This window comes from Heptranchias perlo, unplaced genomic scaffold (assembly GCF_035084215.1).
Source record: "Heptranchias perlo isolate sHepPer1 unplaced genomic scaffold, sHepPer1.hap1 HAP1_SCAFFOLD_55, whole genome shotgun sequence".
Lineage (NCBI taxonomy): Eukaryota > Metazoa > Chordata > Chondrichthyes > Hexanchiformes > Hexanchidae > Heptranchias > Heptranchias perlo.
Genome location: NW_027139570.1, coordinates 4,974,750 through 4,989,403, shown reverse-complemented (window position 1 = coordinate 4,989,403; position 14,654 = coordinate 4,974,750). Strand labels below are relative to the sequence as shown.

The 14,654-nt window shown below is 46.0% G+C and overlaps 1 non-coding gene across 1 annotated transcript; it reads left to right on the top strand.

Moving 5' to 3' along the window:
• Positions 1-9,130: 9,130 nt before the first annotated feature.
• trnav-cac (transfer RNA valine (anticodon CAC)) lies at positions 9,131-9,203 on the top strand. Its single transcript has one exon. It is a non-coding gene; the product is annotated as a tRNA-Val (tRNA).
• Positions 9,204-14,654: the final 5,451 nt, after the last annotated feature.

Sequence of the window (14,654 nt, the reverse complement as noted above, 5' to 3'; positions counted from 1 at the left end):
CTGCAATGTGGGATCACTGGGATCAATTAGGGAGCATTGTGGCATTATCAGTGGGTGTGCAGCTGGATCACCGGGTCACTCTGCGATCACTGTGGGATCACTGGGTGCATTGTGGAATCACTGGGACACTGTGGATCAATGGGACACTATCAGTGGTTGCATTGTGGAATCACTTAGTCACTGTGGGGACTCAATGGGATACTTGTTTACCCAGTTGGGCCGAATGACCACTGTTTCTTTGCTGTAAATTCTGTGTAATTCTAAGCAGCATACAAATAAATATAATGTTATTGTTGTTGGAGTAAAACTGGGAATCCTGGAGAGACTTCTTCACCCAGATGGACCGAATGGCCACTTTCTGTGCAGTGCTGCATTCTATTCAATATATATATATATATATATATATCCAAAGATAAATATATTATATATTCAGGAAGATTTTGTTGCAAAATAGAAATAGCAGTCGGGCCGAATGGCCTCTGTGCTATACTGTGCTGTACTGTACATTCAACGTAATATATATATAAGTATATTATACTTCATATTCAAGAATTTGTTGTTGTTGTCAAATAAGGAATTCACGGGAACTTCTTTACCCAGATGGGCTGAATGGCCTGTTTCTGTGCCGTGCTGCATTCTATGTAAAATATATATAAAGAAATGTACGGGGTTAAATTCGATAACCCCCGAATCCGGGCGCGGGGGTCGATTAACCCCCACATGATTAACCTGCACCCGGTCGTTGAGATGCAGACAGTCCGTGAGATTGGTGCTGCCTGGTGATTTACCTGATTCCTGCGAGCAGTCAGGCCTGGCTGTGCTGTTGAGCGGCTTCTCACCAGCAGAGGGTCCCCGATATTGCGTGAGTCGTTCGCACATCTTGAAGGCAGGCTGCACCTCTTAAAGGCAACCTGACCTCACAAAGTCAAACATTTGATTCAGATACAAACCTCCGGGGTCATTTCTTCTCGTACAGTTTTGATTGGCAGCTTCTTTTGAATAAAACAGACGATTGCTTAAAATGACTGGATCCCAGTCCCTGTTTTGAAGGCATTTCTCAGCCTGTCTTTTTCAAACTGGTGAGTCTGTTTGGAATCTCTGAGAATATTAATCAAGTCGACAGCTTCCATAGTTTGTGAGAAAAAGACAACAAAGAACCAGGATGTTCAAAAGTTCGGTCACAGTTTCGTATAGTATTTATGAATTATTTATTATTTTCATTTCCAATAAGGATCTGGTTGAGCTTTACCGTAAAACTGTCGTCTTACTGCTACTATTTTGTTTGTTCTCTTACTGTTTCATCAAGTTGTTTGGCAGTTAAAGTCTAAAACAAGGCCTAGTGTGGTGTGACTCTGTCACCCTCTGAAGAGCAGGCACTATTAGGCACTGGATGGAACGAGTGGGCTGAGATAATCTGAAGGGGTTTCACTGTTCATTACCTGGAGCCCTTCAAATGTTACATTGATATCAGGACAAGCGGAAACACTGAGACATTGAGAGTGAAGCCTCACCTAACAGAGGAGCTGCTTTTTCAAGCTTAGAAATACAGCTGATCTTAAATCAGCAAAATTTCACTTCATTAAAGTCGACAAAAAGGCAACTATCTCTGAACTGTCGCCACTCTCTGAAAAACACAGGCATTTTACAATGATCTTCTTCAAACTGTACAAAATGAAAATCAATTGTAATCTCTTTAAACTAACGACCTGATTTAAAGCACTGTCCAACCAAACAAATGCACGAAGCACTGAGAGATTATATGATTCGGCAAAAGTGTGGCAAATGGAGTTCAATGTGGGGAAATGTGAGGTCATCCACTTCGGATCTAAGAAAGATAGATCAGAGAATTTTCTAAATGGTGAGGAGCTCGGAACTGTGGAGGAGCAGAGAGATTTAGGGGTCCAAGTACAGAAATCATTAAAAGCTAGTGGACAGTTACAAAAATAATTAAAAAGGCTAATTGAATGTCGGCCTTTATTTCTCGAGGGCTGGAATATAAAGGGGTGGAAGTTATGTTCCAGCTGTGCAGAGCTCTGGTTAGAGCCCATCTGGAGGACTGCATTCATTTCTGGGCACTGCACCTCAGGAAGGATATATTGCCCTTGGAAGACCTGCAGCGTAGATTTACCAGATTGATAATGCTGATAATTTAAATGGTTAAATTATGAGGACAGGTTGCATAGACAAGGCTTGTATTCCCCTGACTATCGAAGATTAAGGGGTGATCTAATTAAGGTGTTTAAGATGTTTAAAGCAGTTGACAGGGGAGATAGCGAGAAACTATTTCCCCTGGCGGGGAATCCAGAACAAGGGGGCATAACCTTAAAATTAGAGCTAGACCGCCCAGGGGTGATGTCAGAAAGGACTTCTTCACACAAAGGGGAGTAGAAATCTGGAACTCTCTCCCACAAATGTCTGTTGGCGGGGGTGCGGGGGGGGGGGGGTCAATACGAAATTTCAAAACGGAGATTGATTGATTTTTGTTCGGCAAGGTTATTATGGAATCAAGGCGAGCAGATGGAGTTAGGATACAGATCAGCCATGATCGACTTGAATGGTGGAACACGCTCAAGGATTTGAATTGGCTCCTGCTGTTCCTATGCAACAGACTCTAGGGGTCGATTGGCCTCCACCTGTTGCTACGTAACAGGCTCGAGGGGCGGAACATCCTTCTCCTGATCTTGTGTAATATGCTCGAGGGGCTGAATGACCGTCTCCTGTTCCTACCTAACCGGCTCGATTGGCTGAATGGTCTCGTCCATTTCCAGTGTAATCAGCTCGGGGGGCTGAATCGCCTTCCGTTCCTGTATAATAGGCTTGTGGGGCTGAATGGCCTCCTCCTGTTCCTATCTGAATGGCTGGAAGGTTTGGGTGGCCTCAAGTTCCGTGTAACAGGCTCGAAGGGCTGAATGGCTCCACCTTTTCACATGTAACAGGCTTCAGGCGTTGATTGGCCTCCAGTTCCAGTGTAACGGGCTCGAGGGGCTGAATGATCGCCTCCTGTTTCTGTGCAACGGCCTTGAGGGGCTGAATGACCGTCTCCTGTTCCTACCTAACAGGCTCGATTGGCTTAATGGTCTCGACCTTTTCCAGTGTAATAGGCTCGAGGGCTGAATAGCCTTCAGTTCCTGTATAATAGGCTTGTGAGGCTGAATGGCCTCCGCCTGATCCTATCTAACATGCTTATGGGTCTGATTGGCCTCCTCTTCCTGAGTATTAGGTTCGAGGGTTTGAATGTCCACCTCTTGAGGTGCAGATTGGCCTCCTCTTCGTGTGTAACAGTCTCGAGGGGCTAAATGGCTTTGTCCTGTTCCAGTGTCAAAGGCTTGAGGGACTGCATAACCTCCAGTTCCGGCATAACAGGCTTCAAGGGCTGAAAAGCCTCATCCTGTTCTTATCTAACAGGCTCGTGGCGTTGAATGGCCTCCTCCTTTTACTGTGTAAGCGGTTCGAAGGGCTCAATGGCCTCCTGTTGTTCCAGTCTAACAGCCCTGAGGTGCTTGCGGCCATTTTGTCCAAGATGACTCCCTTACAATCCGCCATTTTGTCAAAGATGGCTGCCGTAATTGCCACCATGCTGGCCGTGTGATAATACACACATAAATATATGTATGTATACATCAAATATATATGGTACATATCTTATAAATACAAGTTGTTGTACTTGTTGTGGTGGTGGTCTAAATATAAAGACTGCCACTCTGGGATCACTCTGGTGTGACTTGGTGCACTCTGCGATCACTGTGGGTTCGCTGGAACATTCTGGGTCACTGTGGTATCATTGTCCACAGTCTGCTTTGTAATTTCCGCCATTTCGTCCAAGATGACTGCGTACTTTCCGCCATTTTGTCAAAGATGTCTGCCGCACTTGCCGACATATTGTCCAAGATGGCGGTCGTACTTGCCGCCATTTTATACACGATGGCCGCCATGCTTGCGGAAATTATTTCTAAAATGGCCACCGTTCTTTCCGCCATTTTGACCAAGATGTCTGCCGTAATTGCGGCCATTTTGTCCAAGATGGCCACCATACTTATGGACATTTTGTTCAAGATGGCTGGTGTACTTTCCGCCATTTTGTCCCAGAGGGCCGCCGTACTTGGGATGTCTGTGGGGTGACTGGGTGCATTCTGGGATCCCTGTGTATACTCTGGAATCACTCTGGGGTGACTCGGGGCACTCGGGATCCTTAGATGCACTCTGGGATCACTCTGGAGTGACTGGTTGCACTCTGGGGTCCCTGGGCGCACTTTGAGATCAATCGAGGGTGACCGGGTGAATTCTGGCATCAATCTGATGTGACTGGGTTCACTCTGGAATACTGCGAGCACTCTGGGATCACTTTTGGATGACTGGGTGCACTCTGGAATCCCAGAGTGCTCTCTGGGATCATTCTGTAGTGACTAGGTTTACTCTGGGGTCACTGTTGGTTCATTGAAACGTTCTTGGGTCACTGTCATATCACTGTCGACACATTGCGTGGTAATTTCCGCCATTCTGTCCAAAATGGCTAGATATTTGCCACCATTTTATCCAGGATGTCTGCCGTACTTGCCGCCATTTTGTTCAAGATGACCGCCATACTTACCGCCATTTTCTCCAAGATGTTTGACATACTTACATCCATTTTGTCCAAGATAGCCGCAATACATGTCGCCATTTTGTCCAACATGGCCACCATTGTTGCAGCAATTTTGTCCAATAGGGCTGCCGTTCTTGCCGCCATTTTGTCCAAGATGGCCGCCATATTTGTGGCAATATTGTCCAAGATGGCCACCGAACTTGCCACCATTTTGTCCCATCGGCCAGCCGTACTTGTAGCCACCCTGAGATAATTGTGTGGTGACTGGGTGCACTCTGGGATCCCTGGGTGCACTCCGGGTCACTCAGTGTTGACTGGGTGCATTCTCTGATCACTCTAGGTTGGCTGGGGCCCTATGTGATCATTGGGTGCGACTCTTGGTTAACTCTCGGGTCACTGGGACATTCTGGCGTCAGTGTGAGATCACTTGGCGCACTCTGCGCGTTACTTGACAACATTTCGACCAAGATGGTCGCCGTACTTGCCGCCATTTTGTCCAAGATGTTAACACTACTTACGGTCATTTTGTCCAAGAAGGCCGCCATACTTACGGCCATATCATCCAAGAAGGACGCCGTCCTTGCCGCCATTTGACCATGAAGGTCGCTGTACTTGACGCCGTGTAGTACTCTGGGATCACTCTGGGATGACTGGGTGCATTCTATGATCCCTGAGTGCACTCTGGGATCACTCTGGGGTGACTGGCTGCAACCCAAAATCCTTGGGTGCACAATGGGATCAATCTGGAGTGACGTTTTGTGCTCTGGGATTCCTGTGTGCCCCCTCGGACAACTGGGTGCGACTCTGGGTTAACTCTGTGGTCACTGGGACATTGCGGGTTCACTGTGGGATCATTGGGGAACTCTGTGCGTTTCATTCCGCCATTTTGTGCGAGTTGGCCGCCGTACTAGCCGCCATATTGTCCAAGATGGCCGCTGAACTTGACGCCATATTGTCCCAGAGGGCCGCCCTACGTGCCGCCAATCTGACTGGGTGCATTCTGGATCCCTGGTTGCACTCCCTGATCACTCTGGGGTCCCTGGGACATTCTTGGATCACTCTGGGATCACTGGGTGCGACTCTAGTTTAATTCTGGGGTCAATGGGACATTGTGGTGTCACTGTGGTACCACTGTGCGCGGTATTTGCCGCCATTTTGTCCAAGATGGCTGCCGCGCTTGCTGCCATGTTGTCCAAGATAGCCGCCATACTTACGGCATTTTATCCAAGAAGGATGCGTACTTGCTGCCATTTTGTCCAAGATGGTCGCTGTACTTGACGCCATCTTGTCCAAGATGGTTGTCGAATTTGACGCCATGTTGGCCATGTGTAATACTCTGGGGTCACTCTAGGATGACTGCGTGCACTCTGTGATCCCTGGGTGCACTCTGGATTCACTCTGGGGAGATCGGGTACACCCTAAGATCCTTGGGTGCACTCTGGGGTCACTCTGGAGTGACTGGGTGTACTCTGGGATCCCTGGGTGCGCTCAGGGATCACTGGGTGCGACTCTGGGTTAACTCTGGGGTCACTGGGACATTCTGGGGTCACTGTGGGATTAGTCGGGACACTCTGCGCGGTACTTGCCTCTATTTCGACCAAGATGGCTGCCGTATTCGCCTCAATTTTGTCCAACATGGGCGCTGTATTTGACGCCTTCTTGCCCACGATGGCTGCCGTACGTGCCGCCATGACGGCCGTGTGTAAATACTCTGAGGTCACTCTGGGGTAACTGGGTGCACTCTGTGATCCGTGGGTGAACTCCCTGGGTGCACTCCGGATCACTCTGGGTTGACTGAGTGAACTTTCGGATCAGTGGGTGCACTCTGGGAACCGAGGGTGCACACTGCGATCACTCTGGGGTGATTGGGTGCATTCTGGGATCCCAGGGTGAAATCTGGGATCACTTAGAAGTGATAGGTTGCACTCTTGTGTCACTCTGTTCATTGGGATCATTCGGGACACTCTGCGCGGTACTTCCCGCCATTTTGTGCGAGATGGCCGCCGTTCTTCCTGCCAGGCTGGTCCTTGTGTAAATATACACATACATAACATATATATTACATCTATTATAAATACGAGTAGTTGTTGTTGCTGTAGTAGTTGTTGTGGAGGTGGTCTAAATGCAAAGACTGCCACTTGGGATCTCTCTGGGGTGACTGGGTGCATTCCGGGGTCATTGTAGGGTTACTGGGATATTCTGGTGTCGCTGTGGGATCACTGGGGACACTCTGCACGGTACTTGCCGACATTTCGTCCATGATGTCTGCCATACTTGCCGCTATTTTGTCGAGGTTGGCCGCCGTACTTGCTGCCTTTTTGTCGAAGATGCCACCATGCTGGCCTTGTTTAAATACATATATATCGTAGATATATATTATAAATACAAGTTGTTGTTGTTGTAGCAGTACTTGTGGTGGTGGTCTAAATATAAAGACTGCCACTCTGGGATTCCTGGTTGCACTCTGGGATCACTTTGGGGTGACTGCGTGCACTTCGGGATCCCTGGGTGCAGCCAAGGTTCACTCTGGGATGACTGGCTGTACTCTGCTGTGATTGGGTGCACTCTGGGATCACTCAGGGTTGGCTGCGTGCACTCTGGGTTCACTGAATGCACTTTCGAATCACTCTGGTGTGATCTGCGTGCACTCTGGGGTCACTGTGGGGTAGCTGGGGCATTCTGGGGTCACTGTGTGCTCATTGAGCACTCTGTGCGCAATACTTGCCGCCATTTTTCCAAGATGACCACCGCACTTACAGCTACTCAGTCCAAAATGCCTCCATGTTGGCCGTGATTCAATAGATTTATATATTATGCATATTATAAAGACACGTTGTTGGTTTTGTAGTTGTAATTTATGTGGTGGTGGTCTAAATATAAAGACTGCCACTCTGCGATCCCTCTGTGGTCACTGGGTACAAGCTGGGATCTCTGGGTGAACTCTTTGATCATTCTGTGGTGATTGGGTGCACTGTGGGATCCGGGGTGCAGTCTGGGATCACATCGAGGTGACTGGGTGTACTTTGCGCTCACTGTCACTGGGGACACTCTGCGCGGTACTTGCCGCCATTTTGTCCAAGTTGGCCGCCGTACTTTCTGCCAATTTGTCCAAGATGCCGCCGTGTTGGCCGTATGTAAATACATATATATATTACATACATTATAAAGAGAAGTTATTGTTTTTGTTGTAGTAGTTGTTGTGGTGGTGGTCTCAATATAAAGACTGCCACTCTGGGATAACTCTTGGGTGCCCATTGCCTCCGCGAGAGGGGGCCGGCCAAGGTCTCCTCCCCTAAATGGGACCGATCGAGGCCTCCCCCAAAGGGGACCAACAAAGGCCTCCCCCAGACCTTCACGCAGAATGTGTGGAGAGAGATGCGTTGGTATCTGTCCCAGTTCACCCCCAACCCTCGGTAACACAGGACTCTGTGCTCTACGGGCTGTTCCCTGCGACGCACACCGAGACAGATATCAACTGCTGCTGGAAGACCATCAACTCTGTGAAGGAGGCCCGTTGGTCAGCCCGAAACCTGCCATCTTCCAGCTGAAGGAGCTGTCCACGACCGAGTTTTGCCGACTGGCACATCCCAAGGTTCAGGAGATTGTGCTGTGGGACTCACTGAAGCGAGGTGCGGCCGCCGCAAGGGCTCGATGTCGAAAGGCTACTGTGTGAAGCCATCCCTCCTTTTATTATACAGAATGTATTATAACACATGTGCTGTGTTTTGTATTGGATTAATGGGATCATAGTGTGTTGTTTTGAATTGAATTTGCGAACTTTAACCCTGAACTGTATGTATCATTAAATATTATGAAATAAAGTATATTTTGAAAATAAAATAAAATTGCCGCTCAACCGCACTCCTTTGAGCAGCGAGAGACCTGTCCGAAAGTCTGACAGAAGCCTTTTTTGCCTGAAAGTGAGTCCGGTTTGACGTGTTGTTGCTCAAAGGCGCTCCCTGCTGGTGAGCAGAGGCCAATGCTCGAGCAAAACAGGCGTGTTCGGACAGACACAGAAAGCTTTCAGGTTTGAGAAAGGAAAAGCGCCAACATTTTAAGCAGTAAGCAGTCTGTAAAGTTAAGAAAGCGGCCTTGAGCTCAATACCGCTTACTCCAAAAGCACGTTCGTTATTTTGAGCCAGAATTAAACCAACGATTTAAGAGTGATTGTGCTTTCAAGTTTTAATCTCTACAAGTTTTACACACTACCAGCTGAGCTATCGAAGGGAAGCAGCAAAGGTCCCTCTCTTTGGTGATTGTTCACCGTGCGCCTTTTGACACTCCCGGACTCGTGGAATCGCGTGGGCATGACCGAGACTGACTCGGTCCCTGCTCATACCGCAGCGCTGTGAGAGTGTGAGCTCCGACTTACTCGACACACCTTTGGCCAGTCGAGCAATGGGGAACGTGTCTGACCAAAATTCAGAAGATTGTTGGTTCGATTTCCACCTAAATGGAGAGTTTTTGCAAACTGCCGATTATTTTATGATTTTACACCTTGCAAACTGTCCTACTTGATAGAGCTGCCTGGATAATTATGCATCAAGTGCCTTCTTAGCGCAGTTGGCAGCGCGTCAGTCTCACAATCTGAAGGTCCTGAGTTCAATCCTCAGAGAAGGCATCATTATGCTATTTTTTCCCATCTTTGCTCAAGACCAAAATCAAGAAATTTTGCTTCTTGCAGCACACAAAAAGATTTGCTGCCCCTTGACCTCTCTGTACCGTAGCACGCAGTGAAGCTTAAGAAGTACATGGACCATGGGCTCGCTGAAAACTGACGCCACTTTTGTTTCTGGACAATTGACCCAAGTCAAAAGGTGAGTCGAGAATGCAAGAATCGAATCTGCTATCTCTCACATACTCAGCGAGCACTCGACCAGAATCATGGAAAGGTTGCAGCACGGAAGGAGGCCATTTGGCCATTCGAGTCCACACCAGCTCCATGCAAGAGCAATCCAGCTGGTCCCACTCCCCCGCCCCATCGTTTTTCCTCATGTCGTCTTTGGTTCTTTTGCCAATCACCTTAAATCTATGTCCTCTGGTCCTTCTCCCTTCTGCAAATGGGAACGATTACTCGCTATATACTCTGTCTAAACACTTCATGGTTTTGAAAATCTCTATCAAATCTCCTCGCAACCGTCTCTATTCCCAGAAGAACAATCCCAGCTTCTCCAGTCCATCCACGTAACTAAAGTCCCTCTTCCCTGGAATCATTCTATTAAATCTCTTCTGCACCCTCTTTAATGCCTTCACATCTTTCGGAAAGTGCGGCGCCCAGAAGTGGACATCATACTCCAGTTGTGGCTGAACCAGTGTTTTATAAAGGTTCATCGTGACTTCCATACTTTAGTACTCTATGCCTCTATTTATAAAGCCCAGGATCCCGTATGCTTTTTTAACCGCTTTCTCAACCTGCCCTGCCACTTTCAATGATATGTGCACATATACCCCCAGATCTCTCTGTTCCTGTATCACTGTTAGAATTGTGCCCTCTGGTTTATATTGCCTCTCCTCGTTCTTCCTACCGAAATGCATCAATTCTCATTTTTCTTCGTTAAGTGTCATTTGCCATGTGTCCGCCCATGCAACCAGTCTGTATTTTTTCTCTTGAAGTCTATCACGATCCTCCTCACTGTTCATCACCCTTCCAAGTTTGGTGTCATCTGCAAATTTTGAAGTTGTGTCCTGTGCGCCCCAGTCCAAGTCATTAATATATATGAAGAAAAACAGTGGTCACAGCACTGACCCCTGGGGAACACCACTGTCCACCTCCCTCCATTCCGAAAAACAACCGTTCACCACTACTCTGTTTCCTGTCCCTTTGCCGATTCTGTATCCATGTTGCTACTGCCCACTTTATTCAATGCCCTTCACAGTAGTTGTTTTGCACTCGCCTCCAAGCAGCTCCACGATCAGCAGAGAAATCTCGCCTTGGGTTGGCCCCCTCCCTGACGATAATCAATACTTTGCTCCAATCGGTGGTATCGAGCATCAGCGAGTGAGCAACAGCAGAACGGGAAGCCACAGTAATCGTGAATGATGCTGAGAAGAGCCCGAGCCTGCGGAAGGTGGACGAGATCACAGGAAAGGAACAGCAGCCCCGAGCTTGAGGGAGCAGCGAGAGCCCTGTCTGTCTGATCGAAGACATTTTTGCCTGAAAGCGGTTTGAAGTGTTGTTGCTCAAAGGCTCTCCCTGCTGGTGAGCAGAGGCAAATGCTCGAACAAAACAGCCGTGTTCTGACAGGCACAGAAAGCTTGAAGGTTTGACAAAGGAAAAGTGCTCTCCTGTGCCTCAGCGCCAACATGTTAAGCCGTAGGCTGCCTGTAAAGTTAAGAGAATGGCCTTGAGCTACTTACTCCAAAAGCACGTTTATTACTTGGAACCAGCAAACTTTGATCTGTTAATTGTACTATAGTCCTCCGCTCTACAAGCTGAGCGATCGAAAGGAAGCAGCTCATGTCTCTCTCTTTGGTGATTGTTCACCGTGCACCTTTTGACACTTCCAGACTCGCGGAATCGCGTGGGCATGACCGAGACTGACTCGGTAACTGCGCATTCTCCAGCGTTGTAGAAGTGTGAGTTACCGCATGCTTTTTGAAAACTGGGCCAGTGAAGCAATGGATAACGTGTGGAGGCTCGATTCCCGTTTGATTCGAAAGTTTCTGCGAAATTGTTTCATTACAAAACATACATTACTGCATACAATTTAAGAATACACAGAGTTAAAACTAAATTTCACAATTTCGAAGCAATACAGTACAATACAGACCGTATCTCACGGGATGAACCGTCCAGTTAAAGGGGCCTCATGCTGTGATCTCACGGTGTGAACCGTCCAGTTCAGGGGGCCTCATCCTGTGATCTCATGCTGTAAACCGTCCAGTTAAAGGGGCCTCACCATGTGATATCACGGTGTGATCCATCCAGTTAAAGGGGCCTCAAAAATTATCTTTCGCTCCAGAGTCCGCTCCGTGGAGCAGGACGAGAAGTGCTCGCGCTTCTTCTTCCAGAAGCTGCTCAGGGAGACTTCTGTGATCAGCAGCCTGAAGAAGGAAGAGGGCTCGGTGACGTCTTCACAGACCAACATACTGAGTCCACCCCACCTTGTAATTTGCTCATTTACCTCATGCTCATGCTTTAATATTGCATTTTTTTGATAAAGATTAGAAAGCTATTTGATAAACTTGAGTAATGAAGGAGGAGAGACAGAAAGCGATATAGAAACAACAACAGAGGAATAAACAGGTGGAGGGAGAAACTGATATCGAGAGATAGGGAGATAAAGGTGGATGGATAGATAGCTTTATAAATAGATAGATGGATAGAGAGATCGATAGATAGATGGATAGAGAGATATGTAGATAGAAAGATAGATAGATAGGTAGAGAGATAGATGGATTGATGGATAGACGGATATAGAGATATATAGATAGACGAATAGTGAGATAGATGAATAGATAGATAGATAGATAGAAAAATACATTTAAAGCAGTGCAGAGACAACGATACATACGAATCGGTCGAAGGAGATTTATATTGATTTTTAATAAGGTGAAAATAACAATGGATATAGTTGAAAGAGATAAAGAAACATAAAAATAGTAGAAAGAGAGCACGATAGACAGATTTATAATTCGAGAAAGAGTTAGAGATTGGCAGCAGTAGCAATGGAGAAGTGGAGTAAGTTGGAACATTGGGGGCGGGGGGGGGGGAGTGGGTGCAGGAATAGTCCGTCTTTTTGTGATAGTTTAATTGAAATGTATTGAATCAATTGAAGATCAATTAGCAATGGGCAGCTACAAATTTCCCGGTACAAACTCAAATACCCCTCGGCACAATAAAGCTATGCTGGTAAACAAACAACTCTATTTAAACCCAAAACTGAAATGCAACAAATCAGCAAAGGTTACTTGAAAGGCATCTGGTGATGAGCTTCAGGCGAAATGGACTGGGAATGTTGTACTGAATTAGGCCGACCATGGAAGGCCCAGCGGTGATATTACGTACCACGTGTTTCTCTGCTCAAATGTTGAGAAAAGACTCGAAATTAAATGAATACAACTGCAGTTCCTGAACGGGACTTTCTCCTGCAGCTTAATATCCTCTTAACAGAACCGCCACCTGTCAAGGTCAACCTGCTTGTCCTGTTCGGATTTTGACATTTCAGTTAATGATTAGTTTTGAGGTACTGTATTCGTTTGAGGTGCTGGATTAGTTTGAGGAACACGATTAGTTTGAGGTGCTGTATTTGTTTGAGGAACACTATTAGTTTGAGGTGCTGTATTTGTTTCAGGTACTGTATTAATTCGAGATACTGTATTAGCTTGAGGTACTGTATTAGTTTGAGGTACTGTATTAGTTTGAGGTACTGTATTTGTTTGAGGTACTGTATTTGTTTGAGGTACTGTATTAATTCGAGGTACAGTATTAATTTGAGGTGTTGCGTTAGTTTGAGGTGCTGTATTAGTTTAATATGCCGTACTAATTTGAGGTACTATATTAGTTTGAGGTACTGTATTAGCTTTTGGTGATGTATCAGTTTGAGGTGCTGTATCAGTTTGAGGTGCTGTATTAGTTTGAGGTGCTGTATCAGTTTGAGGTGCTCTATTAGTTTGAGGTGCTGTATTAGTTGAAGTTCTTTATTAGTTTGAGATACTGTATTAGATTGAGATGCTGTATTAGTTTGAGGTATTATATTAGTTTCAGGTTCTGTATCAGTTTGAGGTACTGCATTAGCTTAAGGTGTTGTATTTGTTTGAGGTACTGTATTAGTTTGAGGTACTTTATTAGTTTCAGATGATGTATTAGCTTGAGATATTATAGTAGTTTCAGATTTTCTATCCGTTTGAGGTACTGTATTAGTTTGAGATGCTGTTTTAGTTTGAGAAGCTGCATCACTTTGAGGTGTTATATTAGTTTGGGGTATCTGTATTGTAAGGAAAGATATATTCTTTATATTAAAGTAATATTAACCTTTAGCTTTTGCCTCTTAAATAAGGAAGTATAAATCTCTGTTGGGAGAATGACACTACAATCATAAGACAGATTTGCTTCATTCTATATGCATGCATATGTTTAATATAGAGACGAGTAGCTTCTGAAGTCCAGAAACTCTTGGATTGCAGCTGATATCATTATACTAATAAGTTTATTTATCCTTTTGATATAAACAATTCTCTGACAATCATAACAAGGCCTTTAAATCATTCAGAGCTGGTGTGTATGTGTGTCAGACAGCATTGTGTGCTATTCGTCTTACCAGCTTCACAGGGAAGCAGGAGAGGTGTGACATCTGTATGATTGCTACGTATCATTCCAAGCTGACTCAGCTGGAAAGGGCTGTACTGGTGAGAGATAAACACCATTCTGCTCTCTGGTCAATGGGCAAGGCCATATGTTTTAACGAACAAGTTCAAAAGTTATCGTTATAATTAATGCCTAAAGCAGAACACCTGGCTGTGCGGAAGGAGCCTGTTTGCACCACAAGGCGACATCTAGTGGAGGAGTGTAGTTAGGTGATGAGGGAAGTGATACTCTGATAACAGAGAAAATGCTGGAAACCCTCAGCAGGTCAGGCAGCATCTGTGGGGAGAGAAACAGAGTTAATGTTTCAGGTCAATGACCTTTCCTCAGAACCAAGCTGGGCAGTTGTGTTCGTCAATGGTATGAAACAGAGGAATTGTTTCATTCATGTGGGTGATTTGGGTACTTTTCTCTCTGTGGAAGTTCAAGATCAAAAGTGAAATAAAGGCTTTTCTGGGATTTGAACCCGTGACCTTTTACAGATTTGTATTAATAATCCCAAAGCAAGAATCATACCGCTAGACCAAGGAGCCCACTAATAACAACCAGTGCACTCAAGAGCCAGTCATTGTAAACCCCTTTTTGGTGGCTATCCTTGATAAGCAATTATGAGGACAGGTTGCATAGAATCATAGAAGTTACAACATGGAAACAGGCCCTTCGGCCCAACATGTCCATGTCGCCCAGTTTATACCACTAAGCTAGTCCCAATTGCCTGCACTTGGCCCATATCCCTCTATACCCATCTTACCCATGTAACTGTCCAAA